Below are 20,291 nucleotides of genomic sequence, written 5' to 3' on the forward strand. Positions count from 1 at the left end.
CCAATTCAGAGAGCTTCTGGCTGAGTGAACCTGGGAAGGTGCTGGGAGAGGGGTGCCTGGAGAGGACATGGAGGCTCCACACCCATACCTTGCCCTACAAATGTCTTCCATTTGAATGCTCAATTGTATTCTTTATCATATCCTTGTGTAATAAGTTGATAAATATAAGTAAACTTCTTCTGAGTACTGTGAGCAAAATAATAGAACCTGAGGAGGGGGTTATGGGAACCTCTTACAGCTTTAGCCATTCAGTCAAAAGTACAGGTAACAACTTGGACTTGAGATTGGCATTCTGAGCTGGAAGGGGTCATTAGAACCTCCAACTTGTAGCTGGTCAGTCAGAGGCACAGTTAATAATCTGGGCTTTCCAGTGGTGTCTAAAGTTGAGGGAGGCAATCTTTTGGGAGTGAAATCTGAACCTGTAGAATCTGAAGCAATTTCCAAGAGACAGTGTCAGAATTGAATTGGATTGTAGGATAGCTGGTATCCAGAGGATTGTTTACTGTGGTCATTTAATCTTGTTAAAACTTTTGGTGTTGAATCTGATTAACCTCTAGATTGAGCTGTCATTTTAAAGGAGAGAAACTTGTTTAAAGGATTCCATTGGAGTGTGAAATCAAAATGGTGACATATGCTACCACTACAAGCAACTGAGTTTCTTCAACAACAAAAATTGCAAGGGAAAAGAGGTTTAGTGGGAACTTCTATATGAAAAAGTCTTAAGAGGCATATTAACTTACAGTAATATATAGGTTTTACTTGAATTCTAATTCGAACATATTATTAAAAAACTGTAGGCTTGGGGTTAGTAAACACTAACTAAATATTTGATGATACTAAGAAATATCTAATTTTTTATGTAATAATATGTGGTTAAGTTAAAAAAAAACTTAAGCTTTTAGCAATAAACATTGAAATATTTAAAGAGGAAATATATGTCTGTGGTTTACTTTAAAATAAGAAAATAGGGTGTGTTGGGTGGGAGTATATATGAAAAGGGACCCACCATGATTTCATAATTGCTTATACTGGATTATGTGTGCATGAAGTTTATTATAGCATTCTCTTTAGTTTTGTATTTCTTTGGAACTTTTAAATGCAATTTAAAAAATAGCAATCAGATTTTTCTTGAGAGAGATATGATGAATTTATGGCATGATAACGGTCTTATATCCCATATGCCAATAATTCCCATATTCTTCTTCCCCAAATCCTGGCATATAGCAAACAATCCAAATTCTGGAGGTGGAGAGTCTACTTGCGTTGCACATTCAACAAAGTCACAAATTTGTTTTCAAATATTTCGCAATGAGGAAAAGCAAGATGTGTTTTTCTAACACTTTACCCTCACAAACCACATTTAGTTTTTACGACATTTGGTTTGTTTCCACTGGATTCATCAAAATGTTTATGGGACTCATCAAAATGTTTGTGGGTAAAATGTATTTGCTAAGTAACGTTTCTTAGAAAAATTTTCTTAGAAATTTGCCAAAACCTTTCCTACTCCCCCTATGAATAAGAAGTGAAATAAAGAACTTGATATGAAGACACTGACTTTGGATTTCTTAATAAGACTAGACAAACAAGAAAGTTATGAGTTCAGCCTACTTTATTCTCTTAGTTTCAAGATGAAAAAGCATTTTTCAAACATCAGAAAATCTGTGTTCTTTCTATCTAGTTCAACTGAATCATCTGCTTACTTATAGATCTGTGAATTTTAAAATTCATTTAGAAAAATTAAAGCAATGCTTTATGAGAGCTGAAATTCAAATAGTGCAAATGACCTTTTCATGAAAGGAACAAACTCTTGTCTTACCCATTCTTTCAATTTTTCTTGCTTTTTAGGGGAAAACACTGGTTTTAGTTATTCTCTCAGTCATATGGAAGGATAACTCTTAGGCATAATATTGTATTATTTATCCCCAAACATGCTGATACATTTTTATTAAATTGATATTATCTATTGATGATAATAATAGATGAAGACTTAAACTCCTCATATCACCCCAACTTGTTTCCTCCTTCCTTTCAAATTATGCAGTCTTTCTATACTGACTGTCACTACAATTTCAAAAGATACACTTGAGTTTCTATTTATTCTTCCATTAACCATAGGCAGTGCCTCTTAACTTGTATTCTGTGGACTATTATATCCTGCTTTCTTTCCACCTTACATCCTTTTATTACTTTAAATATTTCTACAGCTCTAACTTTGCTCATATAGAATCAAGCTTTTTGTCATTATTATTTTGTAATGTTTCCTATTTCCTATTAGTTGATTATAAAACATCAACTCCCTCTGGTATTGTGATTTCCACTATTTTTGTTGAGAACTAGAATTTTGATTCTATTATCTTTTCACCTTCATTTATCCCTCATGGCCACAATTCCTTACTTAGCTTGATTAGATTCAATTCCTTACTTATCTAGTTTAGATTCAATCATGATAGCAACTCCCCTTTATAATTTTCTCCTCTCTTCTCTTTGTCTTACTCATACAACAGAGCCTCATTCCCAGTTATATCTACATCTTCACCTGCTCTTGTCAGTACTTGCATGCTTATACATATCTGAAGGTAAATGTACAACTGAAGTGAATGGTCTCACTCTGCTTTTATGACCACTAATATACAACACTAGGGGCCTGATGCATGAAATTCATGTAAGACTAGGCCATCCTTCCCTGGCTGCTAGCACCAGTTTCCCTCTGACACCTGGGACCCAGGCTTCTCTTCTCTCAATTATATCTAGACTATTAATTAGCCTATCAACAGGGTTCTTCATTTTCCTTATAATTACTTTCTGTCTAGTATTTCCATTTTACTCTTACATTTCTTATCTGTTTATAAACTTTGCCCAGTTGCCTCCCCAATACTTTAGTATATTAATTATAATTATTTAAAAATTCCTGTAATATTTAAAACTTTGTGATAATGAATAATCTATTGCCTGGAACTCAATATTAAAGGAAACCATTCCATTGTTGGTTTAGTTTACATATGAGTCTCTACTTCATAACACCAGTAAATTGAGCTGGAGCATTTGATCTCTTCTTGTCCTGTAACTAAGAACTAAATAATACCATTGGTTAAAATATGTATCCAAGACAAAGAGAGGAGTGTTCACCTTACAGTTCTGGCAACACAGATGGAAGACGAAGATGAGTAGAAAACCACATTGCAGTGCAAGGCTTTATAACTACAGTGATCACTCTTTATATAAAATGTGGGCAAATGAATATCTTGGTATCCCTAGAAGAGGGAAATAACCTGTATTAGAAGGGAGAACCTGGAGAAGATGCCTTTTTGGATGCATACACCAAAATGCAATTAAATCATTTTTGTATATAATTTTACAATCCATACTACCCTGTTTTCCCAAAATAAAACAGTGTCTTATATTAATTTTTGCTCCCAAAGATGTGCTAGGTCTTATTTTCAGGGGATGTCTTATTTTTCCATGAAGAATACGGTACACATTTATTGTTAAATGAAAATAAAGGAAATTTATTACCTGTATATGGTACAGTAGTATGGTAGTTGTTAACACAAACCAGACAAACTGTGAATCCTACAGTATCAAGAATTTACTCATTTATTCAATGACAATCATGTCATCATCTTCTGGAACATCATCATAACAATCCAATTCCTGAATTTCCTGGTGAATTTCTTGTGACTCCATTTCTTTCAGAATCAGTGGACCAAATCTCTCATGTTTAACAATAGCATTCTGAGACAGAGCCTAGGGGGGGCCTTATTTTTTGGGGGATGCCTTATATTTCACTCAAAAGGAAACCTGTAAGTAGGTCTTATTTTTGGAGGATGTCTTATTTTCAGGGAAACACGATATGTTAGCTTCTCAAATATCTGGATAAGTTTTACTCCATTGAGACTGAGATTAGTAGTTTTTACATTTTACTTAATAAAGGAGTTTTAGAGCGAGAGAGAGAGAGAGAGAGAGAGAGAGAGAGAGAGAGAGGATAAGTGGAAAACCACTTTTTAGAAAGCATTTGGATAAAATGGCAATATAAATGTAAATAAAAATAATAAAAAATATGGAAGTGGAAAGGTATCTGTATAGGTAAATTACAGCACTTAAACATTTCATGCAGACTGTTCATTTCAAATAAAGAAATATATTCAGAATTTTCCCACATAATTTGAATGAGAATATCCATAAAAATAAATTTGGCCCTATTCCTGGCTCTTTCATACTTAGAGAACTTAAATCTTTATATGCTTATAAGTATGATATCAATATGGACTTCCTGACAAAAACCCATACTTAGCACAGGTTAGTAAAAATCATGTACTATTACAAATGGACTGCATCTTAAGGAAAGAAAAGGGAGTGCTGAGACAGAGGAGGGTGGCCTGAGCTTAAGTGAAATCTTAAGAACAAATTACTGTAAAAGCAAAGGAGTCATATAAAAGAGAGACTGGCCACTTTTTAATCCAATTTTGAGTATTGTTTGTTTTATGCCACTTACTATATATATATATATATATATATATATATATATATATATATACTGATTTTATTTTATCTTAAAGTAATAATACACATATAAAACTAGCCATTAAGTATGAGACAGTAAAGTAATTTGAATATTTTCCTACGGCATAATAAATGGAGAACACTAGGAATGCAATTTGCAGTCATTTATAATTCAGTGTTTTATGTTAATAATTCAAAATCACATGCTATTTGAAGACCTTTCTAATTAATGTATTTATAACATTATCTACTGTGACTGTTTTGGTTCCAGTTAGCTAAACATTTCAACAGAATTTGCTTGTTGTTATTAAGTGTTTGCTTGATGGCACCAGCAGTATCGAATGCGGGAATAATGAAAGATGGTTGCACAGGTTATTTTTCACATTGTGAAAACCCCTTTCTGATCACACCTTCAAACAACTTATCAATGACTGCCTCCTCTTCTTGTACCAAACCCACATGCTTAAGACCTGTTGTTTAAAGGTTTCAAATGAAAGGGAGACAAATACCTGGATCAATAATTAATTGAAGAGGAAAGTTCCTACCTTGTTAAAGAGTCTTTTAAATATTAAATACATTTCATGTCTCAAATCTATAGTCACTGACATTTCTTGAGAGTTGATAATCATGCCTGTTAGGGGCCATTTCTTTATATTGTCATTTTTATTTGGATGTTTTTGAACATCAGGAGAAAACTAAATATTCATAAGTTGGCTTGTTGAAGTTTTATGATAATTGGAATTCATCTAAGCAAAGTTTAATCCTCCTGAGGGTATTTTAGTAAAACTAAAGAACAAAACAATTTCAAAACCAAGAGTAGTTTAATTAGGAATTCAAAATTGACTACAGTGTTACTTTGTACACTGCTAATAAGGAAAACACTACTGGCCTTATTTCTTGTTCTATATCGAGATGAGTCAAATATTAATTTCAGAGTCTCAGAGATTCTGTGAGATTTTTGTAAGATTCAAGAAGAGTTGAACATACCTTCTTTTTCTCACCAAGAAGTGAGGCATTTTCTATCTCTCTTAGATCACTGAATCAGACAGAATAATCCATACCTTTGGTGAGTCACATTCTGATTTTACATTATTGCTACTCACTTGACAACAGTGGATGTAGTGTTTAATCAACACCAAACTTCATCCTTACCATCTATGGAAAGGAGATAGAGAAGAGACTATAAAATGGCCAGGTAGATTTGGAAACACTGTTCACTAGTCCTTGTGGCATGTTTGTTTTTGAAATTATATCAAAGTTATTGCTTTGACACATAAGGCCTTTTTACTGTTCATAGAACTGAAACACTTACTAATGTGACATTGGACAAAACTATAATATACTGATGGTTGTGGAAATAGTCAAAGTATCTGATAACTTTTGAAAGTATGTTGTGGTTTTTGAAGAAAAAACAAATTATGTTATAAATACACAGCCAAGATTTTAAACCACAGAATGTTCTTTTAAAATTATGAATTTAGGAACTGCATTCTATTGTCAAAGGAAGGAAATCATAAAAATGTAAAAATATAAGAGCAACATTGAAATAATTATAATTCTGCAAAAATAATGATGAAGCTCCTAGGTGGATAAATATGAAAGATAACAAGAACATTTTGTACCTTAAAATTAGATATTACCAAATTATTGTGCAATGTTTTAATTGGGAAAACATACAAATCTGAAAGTTTCTATATTTTACTTTTTTTTCAATCTAAAAAATAAAATAACTTCTTAAAAAAATAAAAAATAAAATAAAATAACTTCAAAGAATTTAAGTGTTTTTGTGTCCCACTCATATTTTTAAATAATTTTACCTGGAGCTTGAATATAGAATAAAATATTAGAAACATCAAATTGGCTTAGTGACAGAACCTTGAGGGTCAGGTGCTCTGGGACCTCATGTATAACACTGGGTAGAACTCATTCCAGATTATGAGTCTCCTGAGTTTCCAATTTTGTACAGTTGAGTCTGTTTGTCTGTCTGTCTGCATATATCAAATTACTATTTCTTAAAGCCCTTAAATTGAATGAAAGAACCCAAGCACTGCTTTGGCCGGCTTGGCTCAATGGATAGAGCGTCAGCCTGCTGACTGAAGGGTCCCGGGTTCGATTCTGGCCAAAGGCACATGCCTGGGTTGTGGGCTCGATCTCCAATAGGGAGACATGCAGGAAGCAGCCAATCAATAATTCTTTCTCATCATTGATGTTTCTATCTCTCTCTCCTCCCTTCCTCTGTAAAATCAATAAATATATTTTAAAAAGAAAGAAAGGAAGGAAGGAAGAAAGGAAGGAAGGAAGGAAGGAAGGAAGGAAGGAAGGAAGGAAGGAAGGAAGGAAGGAAGGAAGGAAGGAAGGAAGAAAGGAAGAAAGGAAGAAAGGAAGAAAGAACCCAAGCACCAAATAGCATACGCTGTGTAGTTCCTTTTATATGGAGTTCATCAATATCAGGCAAAATTAACTTATGGTGACAGATGTTAGAACAGTAGTTATCTTGACAAAGAGATGAGTAGTGAAAGGGAAGTTTGTCCTAATTGGCTTATTCGAGTTCACAAATAACATATTGTATATTCTTTTAAAACTTGTAGAGTTAAATATCATTACAAACATGATATTTAACTCCTGTTCAATACTTGGAAGCTTATGTAGTGCTTCCATTTTTATTTGTCTCAAGATATTCTTCTATTCCTCTCTTGATTTCTTCTTCAACCCTCTGATTGTTCATTCATGTTTGACTTTCACTTATTTATGAATTTCCTAGTTTTCCTCCTGTTATTGATTTCTAGTTTTATGCTACTATGGTCAGAAAAGGTGCTTGATATGGTTCAGTCTTTTTAAACTTTAAGATTTGTTTTGTGGCCTCACATATAATCTATCATGGATAATGTTCCTTGTGTGCTTGAGAAGAATGTGTATTTAGCTGTTGTTGGAAGGAATGTTCTGTAAATATATGTTAAGTCCATTTTGAAGAATAGGTCATGTCCAATGTTTTATTATTGATTTTCTGTCTGGTTAACTTAACCATTGTTGAAAATGTGGTATTGAAGTTCCCTACTACTATTTTATTGCTGTCTATTTCTCCTCCCTTTAGGATAATTCATATATGCTTCCCATTATAGGTGCCATAATGTTGGGTGCATAAATATTTATAATTGTTATATCTTATTGATAAAGTGACTTCCTTTGTCATGATATACTAACTACCTTCTTTATGTTTTGTTACAGTCTTTGGCTTAAATCTATTTCTTCTGATATAAATATAGTTAGCCCTACAATTTTGTTTCACATTTATATGGAATATCTTTTTTCATCTTTCAGTTTATCTTTTAAAATATATTTTTCATTTCAGAGAGAAAGAGAGAGAGAGAGAGAGAGAGAGAGAGAGAGAGAGAGAGAGAGAGAGAGAGAGAGAGAAACATCAATGATGAGAGAGAATAATTGATTGATTGTTTCCTGCATGTCCTCTACTGGGGATCAAGCCTGCCGTCCAGGCATGTGCCCTGATTAGAATTGAACCATTACCTCCTGGTTCATAGGTGTCAAGCCATGCTGGTCTGACCAGTTTTACATGGTTTTTAAAAACCTGTATCACAGTTTTCTTTAAAGTTTTCTTGATTATATCATAGTAAAAGGGGCCTTACAGTTGACCGCAAAGGGCTAGGTCATCCCCATTCTCTGATGTTTTCTACTGCCTCTAACCTCCTTGCTCAGTCTACCTCAGTCTCCTTGCTGTTCTTCAAACACACCAAGTTCATTTTTGCTTTGGGATATGTGCACTTTGGAGTTGCGTTTGCCTGAGATATTCTTCCCAGAGATATCTAAATAGCTGTTTGGCTCTCTTCATCACATCTTGCTTCTGGCCCCTCATCCACACTCTATAAACTAGAAAACACCTGCAAGCTTCTCCACCTTCCTGGCAGATACTCCTTTCTTCCCCAATCCTGCTTACCCCAAGAACTACAGCAAATCCTGTCAGCTTATTGCCTCTGCCACTCTAACCATTAGAAATTAGATCTCAACTAAGAAGCTTCCAGGTCAATGCCTCCCTGATCTTTGCTCCTCACCACTTGATTCATCTCTCAAAAAAAAAAAAAAAGCTACATTATTCTCCCTGCATGTAATTCTCTCTCCCGCACAGAGTACCTTTGGATTTCCTCATCTCAACTTCAAAGTAGAATCTGGGCTACTCAATGCTGACAGACTTCTTCAAATACATTTATTTTAGCATAGGATCTTTGCTTTATATTTTTCAAGCAAAAGGCCCATTGGGGAGGCTTTTCCAAATGAGTAGAAGTTGCTCAAATATTATAAGTTATTCAAATGTAAAGGAAATAAAATATTAAAATATATGCTGGTGTGACATTTTCTTTTATTTCACTTTCAAAAGAAAGTCCTTTGTTTTTATGTTTTGGGGGCTTTGTTTTATTCTTTCTTAAGCTAATTGGATACTGGGCAGGGGTGGATAATTGGAGAGAGCCATAGCGCCTCAGTTGATCTCTATGAGAAAGGTGAAGGAGAGACAATAGGAAGTAGAAAGCAAATGTCTGAGGAATGAGAAGTTGGGGGACTTATATAGATATGACAGCTGCAAGAAGGAGTGGACCTAATAAGAAAAAGGGAGAGATGCCCATAAAGGATGTTAGGAATCTTTTAAAGTGTATATCATATAAAGTCTTACTTTGCTTCCTCTGAAGGAACCTTTAGTAAATATCTGTGACATATTAAAAATCCTCTTAGCCCAGACAAGCTGGACATGTAACAGGATGGTTATTTTTAAAGAATATATGGTTATTGTGTGGATTAAAATCATCCTCTATAATAAAAGCCTAATATGCAAATTGACTGAATGGCAGAATGACTGGTCGCTATGACATGAATTGACCACTTGGGGGCAGATGCTTAATGCAGGAGCTGCCCCTACCCAGCAGGCCCCAAGCAAGCCAAGGTGGGTACCAGCAAGGGGCCCCCTGATTGCCCTGCCAGTTGCCCCACAGATCAGCCCTGATTGCTGGCCAGGCCTAGAAACACTACCTATGCACAAATTTCATGCACCAGGCTTCTAGTGTTTCATATAAGAGTTTTATTTTAAATTAAGTGAAAGCACATACCTTGAGATAGAGCCAAGGACTACTAAATGAGCCGAGTAAACTGATAAAATATCTGAGTTATCTTATTACAAAAACTCTACTCATTATTAGTCAATTTAAAATTTTATTTTCTTTAAAGTGACATGAACCCTTTGAAGTACGGGTAAAGTCATTTAAGTAAGAAGTGATTGTATATTTTGAGATAATTTCTAATCTTTAACAGTTGTCTCACTCATATGTAACTCAACAGCAATCCTATATAATAAAAGCCTAATATGCAAATTGACTAAACAGCAAAATGACCGGTGGAATGACCTGTTGCTTTGATGTGTGCTGACTACCAGAGTGAGTAGACACTCAATGCAGGAGCTGCCCCTAGCCTGAAGACCCCAGGTGGTGGTGGGAGGTGGGGCTGGCTGGTGCCTCCCCCTGATGGCCCCCTAGTTGCTTCCCCCAGAGGTGGTGACCAGCAGCAGCAGCAGCAGTGAGGGGCCAGGACCAGAGACTGTGCAGTGCCAGGCCGGTCAAGGTGGTGCTAGGAGGGGCCCCTTGATCACCCTGCCAGTTGCCCCACAGGATAGCCCTGATCACCAGCCAAGCCTAGAGATCCTACCTGAGCATGAATTTTGTGCACTGGGCCTCTAGTATTTTAAATAATATTCATGTGTTACAAAGCATTCAACCAGCACTGTTATTTTTCGCACTTCCCATTTCATTAGTTTACATAATAATAAGTTAAACAAGCACAACTGGTATAAATGGTTTTGAGGAGACACTTACTGACTGTAGATAAGCAGAGAACTTAACTGGTGGCAGCAGAAGAATGCCAGTGCACTGGGGAGAAGACCAGCATACTATCTGCAGGTGCTCAATGTGCCATAGTTATCATGCAGTTTGAAACAGAGAAAGAACATCAAAGCCAGTCCAATGCTACTTGGAGTCTGACTTGTGTTTCTTTTGGGGAAAAAATGTCTTCAGGTTCATCCAGTATAATTGTAAATATCCACCTCTTATAACATATATGATTGAAAAGGGCTTTGGAAGTCTATCATTTGTCTGTCATTTTTAGCTTTTATATTTGCCACCCAGGCTTTCAATATTTTACAACCAAGTTTTACAAAACAAATTAACATTATATTTTGTTTTGCTACCAGTATTTTCCATCTGAAGAGATGGTAATAACAGAACTATTTTCTCTTATGCTTCAAACTTTAGGCATAATTGCCTGTTCTATGTTTCACTTTTATCTCTCTGTATAAGTCTTTTTCAGTGTTTCCTGTAAATGGTTTTTGAAAAGGTTTGTCGTCATATACTAATTCTGGGAGAGATAGTACAGCATAATAGATTGAGTGGGCTTACTCAGGCAGACCTAAATTTGAATTTATGGAATAATAACCCTGTGATCAGCCTGGGGCAATTTGAGCTTTGTTATCCTCACCTTCCAAATAGATATTAATATAACCTAGATTACAGGAATCAAATAAAATTATATATATATATATATATATATATATATATATATCAAAGACCTCATACAGTAGCTGGCACATAGTAGGCATTTAATCCATACCAACTATTACCATTAACCACCTTTCTCGTTTTTTAATTCATCCAATGACAATGTTATCTGTTCTTTACATATCTTATATACTAACACCTGCTTGAAAATTACATTGACAATGTACCTACGTAGTAGTCATATATGGTTGGGAGAATAAAAGATAGATTGAAGATATAAACCCAATTCCTATATCCAACTTATTCAAACACAAACATTTTGCTAACTTGTTTTCACAGTACTGGTGATGCCTAGATTCATACCCTTATATGATTTATATTTTTTCCTTATATGATTTATATTTTTCTTTTGATTTTTTACTTTTTATGGTTTAAGTGAGTCTTTCTTTCAATTGTTGAAAAGATGGTTTATTTTAAAAGAAAGTACTTGGGTTATATCAAGGGTCTGCAGTACATCAAACATATCTCCAAGGCCAGTGTAGAGTGTTCTTCAGACACATTAAATAAAGCTTCAAACAGGCTGCATTACTGAGCTTACTCAGCTTGCTCTCCACAGTCAGTTTCAATTTCACTAAAAGGAAAGAATTGATAATTAATTATCTAGGCCATGTAATGAGTTTCCATTACTTGGAATTCAATAAAGCTCTTTCATTGTGACCAGGCTGATCAATAGCACAGAAGGGCTAATAGAAACCAGAGATACAGCTGGGATAATAGAATGGCTATAGGAAATTAGGCTGGGTCCCCAGAGCACTGTCTCTTCTCTCTAGGGAATGGAAGCTGCTCAGTAGCTCCTTTTTCTTAGAACTCTCTGTGAGGCATTGTGAAATGAGTAGGCTATTGTGTTACTGCACAAACTAATGGAAATTACCCTTACAAAATCCATATACACTTGGAGCTGGAATGACTTTGGAGATTATTTACTTGTATTACTCATGGATCCCCATGCTTTCTAGATGGCCTTTTTTTTGTACCAAGTAATATAATCTTGATTTTCAATCCCAACCACCCCTTAACTACTACTGCTGATTAGATAAAAGATATAAATGACAAAAATGGAGCCAATCCTTGGAGTAGCAAGAGGTTTATGCGATTACCTATAGTAGAAATATGTGAAGGAGTAAAGGGGTAGGGGAGGGGGCAATATATTTTCTTTGGAATTTTAATCTGCAACTGGGAGTGGGTGTACTTGTTTAAATTGGGGTGGGCATTAAAACTGATAGGCTGTACCAAGTGAGGACTTGTGAGGAAATGTTAGGACAAAGATGAAAAGAGATTTATAGGACGCCACTCTCCCAAGAGGAAAATCACACATTCCAGCATTCCATAGCTGGTGCCTGAGAGTTTGCTTGTTTTAGTGGCAATCTGCTGTGTTTTCCAATGTGAATTCTATTTTTCTTAAGATAACTTAACTTCCTGGTGTTTGCAATAAAAGAATCCTCAGTAGAACTCTGGTTCGATTTCTGCTTTCTCTAAACAAAGAGTAGGTAGCAGGTAGTAGGAGTGACCTGGGAGCATTACAAAAGGTTGACTATAATTGTCTGGGATGAGAACCTGAGTGTGGCAGATTGCATTTTCCAAAGATGACTGCATAAATATGTCCTATCCTACATACTTTTCTTCAATGTGACCTTGCCAGCCCTATGTCAACAAGTGGAGTGTATTCCCTCTCTCTCTTGAAACTGGGCAGGCTGGCTGATTGTTTTGACTAAAAGAGCACAACACAAGTGACACTGTGCCAGTTCTGTGTGTAGCTCTTCCCTGACAGCTTCTGCTTCCACCCTCTTAGAAGCCAGCGTCATGCAAGAACTGTGACTTCCTTGAGACAACAGTGCTTTCAGAAGCACAAGCAACATGTATTTCTGAAAGAGAGAGAGAGAGGCTGAGATGTCAGTCACATTAGTAATAAACCATCTATTTTTCTTTTTTATTGAATTTATTGGGGTGACATTGGTTAATTAAATTATATAAGTTTCAGGTGTACAATTCTATAATACATCATCTGTATACTGTGTTGTGTTCACCACCCCAAGCAAGTCTTTCATCTCCAGTGATCATCCCTTTACTTTCAGCTACCCCTCTCCCCTCAACCTCCTTTTCCTTTGGTAATGACCATTCTGTCTTTTTTTTTCTTTTTTTCTTCTTAATCTCTTTACCATTTTCACCCAGTCCTGCAACTCCTCTCCTCGTTGAGAGCTGTCAGTTTGTTCTCTAGCTATAAGTCTGTTTTGTATCTTATTTGTTAGTTTACTTTGTTTGTTAGATTTCGTATGGGTTATTTTACTTAGCATAGTACTCTTACTTTACACTGCATAATATTTTCCAGATTTGTTCACACTGTTGATCAGGTAAGATTCTTTCCTTCCTTCCTTCCTTCCTTTCTTTTTCTTTTTTTTTTTTTTAATTATAGCTGAGAAGTATTCCATTGTGTAAATGTAACAGGTTTTTTTAGTCACTCATCTACTGGTGGACACTTGGGCTGCTTTCAAATCTTGGATGTTGTAAACAACGCTGTAATGAACAAAGGGGTACATATATTTTTCCTAAATAGTGTTTCAAGTTTCTTCCCATATATTTCAAGAAGTAGAATTGATGAGTCATGAGGCAGTACCATTTTTAATTTTTTTCTGCAGTGGCTATACCAATCTGCATTCCCACCAATAGTGCACGAGGATTTTCTTTTCTCCACATCATTGTCAACACTTGTTGTTTGATGATTTATTGATATGCCATTCTGACAGGTGTGAGGTGATATATCTCCTTGTGGTTTTAATTTGCATTTCTCTGATGATTAATAATGATGAACATCTTTTCACATGTCAATTGGCCATCTGCATGTCTTCTTTAGAGAAGCCTCTATTAAGGTCCTTTGCCAATTTTTTTATTGGACTGTGGTTTTGGTATTAAGTTGTATACATGTTTTATGAATTTTGGATATTAACCCCTTATCAGATATATCATTGGCGAATATATTTTCCTATTCAGTGAGTTATCTTTATATTTTGTTGATGTTTTTTTATTTATTTATTTATTTATTTTTTGCTACACAACATTTTTAGCTTGATGTAGTCACATTCATTTATTTTTCTTCTGTTTCCCTTGTCTGAGGTGATATATCAGAAACATTATTGCTATGAGAAATGTCTGAAATTTTCCTGTCTATGTTTTCTTCTAGGATTTTTAGATTTTGAGTCTAACATTTAAGTATTTAATCTATTGTTAGTTTATTTTTGTGTATTGTTTAAGATGATAGTTTAGTTTCATTTTTTTTGCACATATCTGTCCAATTTCTCCAACACTATTTATTGAATATAATATCTTTAATTCATTGTATGTTTTTGTCTCCTTTGTTGAATAGTAATTAACCTTAAAGGTGTGGGTTTATTTCTGGGTTCTCTATTTTGTTCTATATATATGTTTTTATACCCATGCCACCCTGTTTTGATTACTATGGCTTTGTAGTTTAGTTTATTATCAGGTAGCATAATTCCTCCAACTTTGTTCTTCTTTCTCAAGATTGCTGTGGCTATTCATGTTCTTTTGTGATCCCATATAAATTTGTTCTAGTTCTGTGAAATACACCATAGGTATCTTCATAAGAATTGTGTTGAATCTATAGATTGTTTTGGGTAGTATAAACATTTTAATAATGAGTATGCTTCCATTTATTTGTGTCTTCTTCACTTCTTTCTTCAGTGTCTTATACTTTTCTAAATATAGGTTTTTTAAATCCTTGGATAAATTTATGCCTACATAATATTTTTGTTTGTATTTGATGCACTCATAAATGAAATTATTTTCTTAGTTTCTCTTTTTGAAAGTTCACTATTGGTGTATAAAAATGCAACTGATTTCTGAATACTTATTTTATATCCTGCTACTTTACTAAATTCATTTATCAGTTCTCATAGATTTTTGTTAGAGTCTTTAGGATTCTCTATAAAAATATCATGTCATCTGCAAATAATGACAATGTCACTTCTCTCCCCCCACCCCCACCCCAGTTTTTTGGATGCCTTTTATTTGTTTTTCTTATCTAATTGCTGTGGCTAGGTTTTCTAATACTACGTTGAATAAGAGTGCTAAAAATGGATATTCCTGTCTTGTTCCTGATCTTAAGGGCAACACTTGTAGTTTTGCCCATTGATTATAAAGTTGGCTGTGTGTATGTCATATATGGCCTTTATTATGTTGAGGCATGTTACCTCTTTTTCCACTTTGCTGAGGGTTTTAATCATAAACGAGTTCTGGATTTTTATCAGATGCTTTTACTGCATCTATTGAAGTGATTATGTGTTTTTTATTCTTCATTTTGTGTATTTTGTGTTCACATTTATTGATTTACATTTATGGATATTGTAGCAACATTGCATCCCCAGAATAAATTCTACTTGATCATGGTGTATAATCTTTTTAATATATTTATATATCTGGTTTCCTATTTTATTGAAAACTAGAGGCCTGGTGTACAAAATTCATGCACTCGGGGGGGGGGGGGAGGGTTCCCTCAGCCCAGCTTGCCCCCTCTCACAGTTTAGGAGCCCTTATGGGATGTCCTACTGATGGCCTCCCTCTATGGGAGGTGACTGGGTTTATCAGGGGAAGGCGCTACCCTCATCATCCCGCTGCTGCTGCCACTGCTGGCCACCTCAGCCTCTAAGTTGTTTTCATCAACATGGACTCCAATCCCTTCACAAAAATGTCAACTTTCTTTAGGCATTTCAAGCTGTCTCTTTTATAGGATATGACATTTCTTTCTTTCTTTATTTCCTTCTTTATTTCCTCTTTTCTTCCTTCCTTCCTTCCTTCCTTCCTTCCTTCCTTCCTTCCTTCCTTCCTTCCTTCCTTTCTTTCTTTCTTTCTTTCTTTCTTTCTTTCTTTCTTTCTTTTTCCCTCACCTGAGGATATTTTTCCATTGATTTTTAGAGAGCGTGGAAGAGAGAGGGAAAGACAGAGAGAAACATCAATGCAAGAGGGACACTTCGATTGGTTGCCTCCTGCATGAGCCCTGACCTGGGCCCTGGCCAAGGTTCTATCCACTGAGCCAAACTGGCTATGGCAGGATATGACATTTATTAGCCCCTCTAGCAGCAGACTTTCATTTTTTTTTCCTCTGGCAGTGAGGTGGAAAAAACCTAGATCACTTTTTTGGATTCTTTTTATCCAAGTTTCCAAGAACACTGAGAGTGGCATACAGGGAGCTTAGCCAATGAATGGTCAGAAAAGGTGTTTCTTCTGCAGCTCATGCACAGAGGTGGGACTGCTGGCCTGCCGCAGTGGCTGGGGCTGGCCCCCCTGTGTGTGTCTGCTCCAGGCCTGCTCCATCCAATGCTTGCCTCATCCTGCATGCAGTCCCTTCCCTCCCATTTGCACACTTAGCCTCCTCCTGAGCCGGTCCTGACTGTTATGGTGTCCTAGCTAATTTTCATATTACTTCTTTATATATGTAGATTTTAGCATCTATGTTCTGCAGGTATATTGGCCTATGATTTTATTTCTGTTTAGTGTCTTTATCTGGTTTTGAAATTAGGATAATGTTAGCCTCATGAAATGAGCTTGAGAGTCTTCCCTCCCTTGAAAGTTTTTAGAATAGTTTGAGAGGATTGGTATTTGCTATTTTTTGAATATTTAGTAAATCTCCCCCATGCAGCCATCAGCCCAGAACTTTTGTTTGTGGGGAGTTGTTTATTTATTTTATTACTGTTTCAATTTCACTAGTAGTTATCTGTCTATTCACAATCTCTCATTCTTCCTTATTCAGTTTTGGAAGATTGTATGTTTCTAGGAATTTGTCAATTTCATCCAAGTTGTCCAATTTATTGGCATGTATTTTTCATAATATTTTCTTAAAACCCTTTGTATTTCTATGGTGTTAGTTGTTATTTCCCTTCTTTCATTTCTGATTGTATTTATTTGGGTCCTCTCTCTTTTTTTCTTGATGAGTCTGGTTAAAAGTCTGCAAGTCTTGTTTATCTCTCCAAAAAATCAACTCTTGATTTCATTGATCTTTTGTATTATTTTTTTCTACTCTATTTTGTTTATTTCTGTTCTAATATTTATTTCCTTCCCCTCTACTTACTTTGGGCCTTTTTTCCAGGTTCCTTTAAATGTAAAGTTAGATTGTTTATTTGAGGTTTTTCTTGTTTCTTGAAGTGGGCCTGTAATGCTATGAATTTCCCTCTTGGGACTACTTTTGCTATGTCCCTTAGATTTTGGGATGTTGTGTTCTCATTTCATTTGTTTCAAGATACCTTTTGATTTCTTCCTTGATCTCATTGTCAAACCATTCATTGTTTAGTAACATGTTATTTAGCATCCAAGTTTTTGAGTGTTTTCCAGATTTTATCTTATGATTGATTTTTAATTTCATACAATTATGGTCAGAGAAGATGCTTGGTATGATATCAATCTTCTTAAATTTGAAACTTGTTTTGTGTTTTAACATGGTTTATCCTAGTAAATGTTCCATGTGCATTTTAAAGAATGTATATTCTGCTGATTTGGATAGAAATGCTCTGAAGATATCAATTAAATCCATTGATCTAGTATGTCATTTAAGGCCACTGTTTTCTTATTGATTTTCTGTGTGGAAGATGTTTCCACTAATATCAATGGGGTATTAAAAATCCCCTACTTGACTGTATTACTGTCAGTCTCTATCTTTATGTCCATAAGTAAATGCTTTATATATTTAGGGGCTCCTATGTTGGATTCATAAATATTTACAAGGATTACATTCTCTTTTTGGATTGCTCCTTTTATCATTATATAATGTTCTTCTTTGTTTCTTAAAGTCTATAGACTTTGTTTTAAAGTCTATTTTGTCTAATATAAATATTGCTATCCCAGTTTATTTTTTCCTTTCTATTTGCATGAAATATCTTTTCCATCCCTTTACTCTTCATCTGTGTGCAATTTTTGTTTCAAGGTAGGTCTTTTGTACATATATGGTTCTTGTTTTCTTATCCATTCAGTTGCCCTAAGGCTTTTAAGCCATTTACATTTAAAATGATTATTGATAGGTATTTATTTCTTGTGATTTATTTGTTCAATTCTGTATCTTTGCTTTTTAATTATTATTTATTATTATTATTATTTATTTATTTTTTTAAAGTAGGCCCTTTAACATGTCTTGTAGTATTGTTTTGGTGGGTGGTATGACACTTCCATTTGGTAACAGAATAGTCTTGATGAGAATCTGCCTTGAGAGACCCTCTTAGGCTAGGCCAGTGGTCGGCAAACTCATTAGTCAACAGAGCCAAATATCAACAGTACAACAATTGGAAATTCTTTTGAGAGCCAAAGTTTTTAAACTTAAACTTCTAATGCCACTTCTTCAAAATAGACTTGCCCAGGCCGTGGTATTTTGTGGAAGAGCCACACTCAAGGGGCCAAAGAGCTGCATGTGGCTCATGAGCTGCAGTTTGCTGACCACTGGGCTAGGCAATTTTTTATAGGCCTGAGTACACTGAGTCTTCAGAGTTGAGAGGAAAACCATGCATGAGAAAAGAAGATTTTTTTTTTCTTTCTGGTTTGAGAAAGAAGAGACAGAACTTTTAACTGCGAAACTGAGGGGGTTGGAGAAAAAGAATTCCCAGGACATATCCTGATGAATTAGAAGTAAATGGTTGCTTTCCTAGGGCTAATCAATAGCACTTGCTTAACTACCTTTGCCATGTTTGCTTCTCAACTGGAGAGAAAAAGATAAAGTGGAACAGTGAGAACTATTTGAATCGACAACTGAAAGCCAGAGGCTGAAGAACATTTAGACTTTTCTATTTTTCTAAAGCCTGTTGCTGGGGGGGGGAAATCATGAATCTGAACACTAATTTTTTTGGACATGCAAAAATACAATTTAAGTCAAACTCAATGCTTCATGACAAATTTCCTTTCTTCTGTCTAATGTCATCATCTTTCCTTCCCAAGAATAATCAGAAAAATCATGTTCATCATTTCAAAATCTATCTGAAATTTCAAGGCATCATAGAGACTTAGTATTTAAAAGGGTTTAGAATTTAAGCCTTATACTAAATTCCCTTTAATAATGCCTGTCTGGTAAAGGTCATTTAGGTTTGGCTTGAAGGCTCTCAATGATGTAGCAATCACCACCTCATAATAAGCAACCCAACTGAAAATGGTCTTCAGGCAGTTCTAAGTCTTAGAAATTATCTTCTTCATGGAGCTGAATGAGCTTCTGAATATTCCCACCAGCATCACTAGTTATGCTATTTGGAACTAAAAGTATGAAAACTATAGATACTCTATCACATCTCTAGAACAAACAATTATGTAGTAGATACTTTATAATATTCTTCACTTGGAATTAATCATTACAGTTTAGGGAGGTAGGTGTGTCTTTCCCATTTAATAGATAAGAAATTAGAATTGAATTAAGGGCTTAGAGAAAATAACTGAGAGACTGAGATTTTAACCATAGTCTATTTGACCCCCAGTCTAAAAGATTTCCACCAAGTAACATTGTCTCTCTAAGAATGACCAAATGTTGACTTTTTAAACTTTAAGGTATTAAATAATAGAAGATAATGCTATCCTCACAGTGTCTCTTCATCTTCCAGCAAGCAAATAGTCTTTGATTCTTCTAATTAAAAGCATATATTGAATATTTCTTTCTTGTTATAAAGTTCTTTGCTCAATGCTCTAAACAACATTATTTTGAGTGATAATTAATAAATTAACTCTTAAAGTATTAACTTATACCTCAGTAGCCACAACAGAAAGTAATGCAGTAAAGATCTACACTAGTGGAAAGAAATACAGTGGATAGTGAGGATCAATAACCAGGTCCATTGTGTGCTTTGTCTTTGCATTTGTTTTGTTAGTTCATGCTTACTTTTTCTTTTCTTTATCTACAAATCAAGATCAGTCTTCGCTTTCTTTATGTACTTTCATGCTGGAAAAAGTAATATATATTTAGTTGTTTGCTTGACAAAAGGTAAGATCTTCATTTTTATTTATTCTGCTGGTCAACTAGATTTAAGTACAGATAAGCATGCTGGAAATTTTCTATTTGTCAATTGGGTTTGGCTTGCATCAAGGCAGATGCTACTACAGATATAGATATGGGACCGAAGAATCTCCACTCCTGATAAATAAAATTTGTGGAGGCAATATAGCCACTGAGGTCTCACTTTTTAACCATAGATTTTTGTCTTTAAAAATTAGCTT

The sequence above is a fragment of the Pipistrellus kuhlii genome, unplaced genomic scaffold (assembly GCF_014108245.1).
Source record: "Pipistrellus kuhlii isolate mPipKuh1 unplaced genomic scaffold, mPipKuh1.p scaffold_m20_p_2, whole genome shotgun sequence".
Classification (NCBI taxonomy): domain Eukaryota; kingdom Metazoa; phylum Chordata; class Mammalia; order Chiroptera; family Vespertilionidae; genus Pipistrellus; species Pipistrellus kuhlii.